Genomic DNA, 4494 nt, shown 5'->3' with positions numbered 1-4494 from the left:
GTGGGCCACACAAATGGAGGATGGTGTGGGTCATAAACAACATCAAGGTGGGCCTCCAAAAGGGGTAGACGGTCAGCCCCTGCTGGATGTTGGCCCAGTTGGGACGTCCAGTAAGTGGGCTACTGTCCCAGCTGATGGCATCCCATGGATAGACAGCCTGGATTTCTCACATGCATCTGAGGTGGGTCTCAACTAAGTGGGCCACAATAGAGATAAAAGGAGAAGCTAAGAACACATACAACATCATATAAAAATTCTAGACAGCAAGGCATATAAAATAAAATGTTGCTGGAATTGTTGTTGTCCTTGATTTGTACACCCAATGGAGTGGGCCCAGGCCTACCTAAATAAGAGGAAAATGGGTGGTTAGCATGCACCCATGAATGTGCAACAAGCTGGGGTCCACAAAAGTGGCCCACCATTTAAAAAAATCAAGTTGATATATATGTTTTCCCTCCATGCAGGACTACTGGACGGTCCAGAAACTTGGACCGTCCAGCCCTCATGGGTCTGCCCCATGGGCATCCCATCAAGGATGGATGGAGTGGGTTTCATCATACATCAAGGTGGGGTCCTCACCTCAGAGATACACCTCACATCAGGAAGAAAATGAGGCTACAAACAAGGCTAAACTCCATATAACAATTAGCAACAAGGGCCCAAAAAAATTTGGACAGCAATATGTTGCTTGTACATTCCAGCCCATAAGTTGCTGGATAGGGAGAAATACCTCAAATAAAAAATGGTGTGGCCTACCTTAGTGGGCCCCACAAACCCCAAACCAGGACTTTAGTATCAAATCTCTTTGCATGCCAAAATGGACAGCAAGTGGGACGCCCAACGTCCAGAAAATGGACAGCAAGGACGTCCCACCTTGCTGGATTGTCTGGGCATCCTAGACGCACTAGGTGGGCCACACACAATTAGGAAAAATAAGAGAGAGAGAGAGAGAGAGAGAGAGAGAGAGAGAAGATCATGGCCATAAGAAGGGTTCCGCTACTATGAGCCCTTTTAAACCAATCACATCCATACATCAAGATAATCATGGGTCTCATGCATGCACGGGCCCTACAACTAAAAATCTGAGGTGGGGATGGTGGATCTAGGGTCTAGATGACCCGTTAAGCTATGGAACAAAGGAAAACATCATGATGGGGTCAATAGAGAATGGCCCCATCATGGCTCATGCATGCACAAAGGTGGGCCATTGGCCACACTTATGGAGTCAAGTAGGATCTCCACCATTGATTGGTAGGTCCTACTTGCTCCTATGAAAGAAAAACAAGTTCCAACAGAAGAAAACAAGAAATCTAGTCCTAGGAGTGCACCCACCTCAAAGCTCTTCCTTCTTCTTCTATCCTTGGGTTCTCTAGCTCCAACGGGGTAGTTTTAATGGTGGAGATGGGTGTAGGAGGGTTAGATTGATGGGAATCAAGGGAGAAAGGCATTGGAGAAATGGGGGAGGGTTGGACGTTCCAACCTCTCTAGCAATGGAGGGAGAGGAGGAAATGAGGGACAAAGAGAGGGAGAAGGAGTGTTGTAGAAATGTCATCATAGCTATGTAAGGTGATAATGAGTTTTGGGAAGAAAAACACTCATTGTTTTTTAGGAAGAAAACTAATTATGACTTGTAAGAGAGGGTAGGCTAGGCTAGGGCTATAGGTAATAGGCTAGGTAGCTATCATAGGTAGGTTAGGTAGATATATGTAATGATGAAACTAGGGTGAGGTCACCCATCTAGGAAAATGTGCACAAGCAACAAGGTGGGTCCCACATCATGATCAACGGTCCAAATTTACGTGGGGTACATCTTTTGATCTACACCTCAGATTGGTGCACGAGATGCAATGTTGGAACCGTAACGACGATGCGGTCGGAAGGCATAGATTTTGGGTTGAATCGGTTCGGGTTTATAGGGCCGAACTTAGGGATGATCGCAAATGCTAGTTACAAGTCGCAGGTCACCGGAGTTTGACCGAAAGGACCGCGGGACCTAATGGAATGGAATGGATACTAGGTTATGGGTCTGACACTAAACTTTTGAACTTCTATAATGACACTTGTCGGATTGAGTTCTCTCTTGTAGCTTATCTCGGGTTGCTAGATCTTCACACTCTCAAGCTTGAATTAGCTTCCGAGTGCTCCCTCGATCACGTAGCTTGGATTTACCTGTTGGCTCTGGTTCACGATAAAAAAACTTTGCATAAGATGTACCTAGAAGGTGACCAAGGTTATGGGAGTTGGTTGAATCTCCTATTTAGGATAATGAGTGGATTTCTTACGAGATTCAACTTATGGACGCTCTAGAGTATCAAAGAACTGAGGATTTTTCTATTGGTTTGGTCTTTGAACTCTAGAGAAGGCACGAGTTCATGTTCTTCATTAAATAGGAACTTTGAATGCTCATAAGAGTGAAGGATCACAATGAAGAGAACATAAAACTCATATGGATAGAGTCTAAATGGGCTAGGATAAGCTTGGGATACACTAGAGACTTTATACTGCCTATTTTCATTATTTTTTAAGTTCTTACAAGCCATTTTTATAGGCAAAAAAGCTTTCAGCTGATAGAAAATGGCTATAAAATGACTAGTTCTTAGTGCTACTAAAGTGACCTTCGGTACCACCGAACTTTCTTCGGTAGTACCAAATTATCTATCGATAGTAATAAATTAAATTCCCCAAGTTGCTGACTGAAAACAGTCTCTTTCGGTGGAACCGAACTTTGTTCGTTGGTGGAAGTTGGTGTCATTGAAATACCCACTCGATGATATCGAATTAACGTTGTAGGCTTGCTAAACTGTTTTGAACCTACCGAAGGTGCTATTCGGTGGCACATTCATCCTACCGACAGTGGACAAATTTTCTTGTTTTTGTCCAATAGTTCAACAACTTAGGACGTACTTAAGCTAAGACTTGAGATATAAAATATGGACTTGGGTTTAGCTTAGAATAGATGACCTAGGAGGGTTGTCCTATTTGGGTTAGGATCATCTATTTGCAAGGTTTTAAGATCGCAGAAGCAGTTCTTCATCTTTAATGTAGGTTTTCCTACTTCAGCTCTAGTTGCATCGTCGGTCTTCATTTGCCAAGAACTCATCCGACTTTTAGACACAACTAGTCACGTGATTGACAAACATGAGTGCAAATAAGTGCACTAACATATTTGACTGCCCTTCAAGTAGTTGACGCAAGGGATCGTTCTAGCGAAGGAGACACATAGTGTTGACAGATAGTGGACTTGGTGCAGGTATTGGGGTGAGACAAGAGTCCCAGCCAGTGGCCATGGGAGTGTCTTGAGCTTCTTCGCTGCTCCTGCATTCCTGATGAGTTTTGAGGATTTTTAATTGGAGTAAGTTTTTCTTGGTAAGATGCACTAAGGGATAGATTGTATCACGAGTAGATGGCAGTGCTAGAAACTTGGAGAGTTTGCAGATGATACTTGAAAAGGGAAGACTTATGTGATGAATACCTTTGACATTTTGAATTAATTGTCTCAAGATTAGAGTGGGTAGACATATTTTAGTTCTCTGATAGATATCACATAGGGTATTTAGAACAACAGGTGAAATCATATCTCCAGAAACTTCACAGGGATATGCATTGGTGCTCAGTATCTCATGAAGTACTTTTGCGGTAGAGTCCAGATGTAATGAGGACAAGTAGTTTCTTCTATTTCCAGATATCATTGACTTAACACACAGTGTTTTGCTCATTTCTTTCCAAACACTAGGATCATTTAAGCAATGATCAGTTGGTGAGATATGTGTGACTGAAAGATCCAGAAATTCTCCTAGTATCAAAGAAGTGATCTCCTTGGTTTGGTTCATGTAATTGATGCTAATCGATGGAGGATCATCTCGAGTATTATGACAAAAATTTAGAAATTGATAAACAAGGTCATATTGTATTTCTCCTCCTAAATAAAGGACGTTATCCCACCCCATTGATCTTAAATAGATATTTATCCCGTATGACTCTATGAGACTAGGTCTGATAAATCGATCAAAGGTAAATTCTTTTGCCCTGGCATTAGAGTGCGGATAAGGAGTATAGGGTCTGATTTTTTTAGATGAGGTTTCTCCTTTTGCATCTTCCTTTTCTTTGTTCTTGACCATGTTGTGCTGAAATCATAGGATAAAACAATAAGTACAAGTAAGATAATAGTTAATATGACATGATGTGTATATCCTATAAGTAAGTACGCACATATAGATTATATAGTGAGTCCATTTAAAAAACACCCTCTTTTGATTTTATGTATTTGTAATTCAGTAGGTTGTTTTAGAAAACAATGGTATCCTTATATGAGTTGATATGTGGTATGGAGTGGTTTAACTATTTCACCATTACAATCAACATCAAAATCTCTTTTTAAAGTTCCTGACCCATTGACAAATATACAAAAGATGAGTCAAGGAAACTTGTAGATTTACATGGACCAGATGTTACAAGGGCCCGAATCATTTCCAAGGCACTTGTGTTTGTTTTATG

The sequence above is a fragment of the Magnolia sinica genome, chromosome 17 (assembly GCF_029962835.1).
Source record: "Magnolia sinica isolate HGM2019 chromosome 17, MsV1, whole genome shotgun sequence".
Classification (NCBI taxonomy): domain Eukaryota; kingdom Viridiplantae; phylum Streptophyta; class Magnoliopsida; order Magnoliales; family Magnoliaceae; genus Magnolia; species Magnolia sinica.
Note: the sequence above shows the minus strand (reverse complement) of the source record.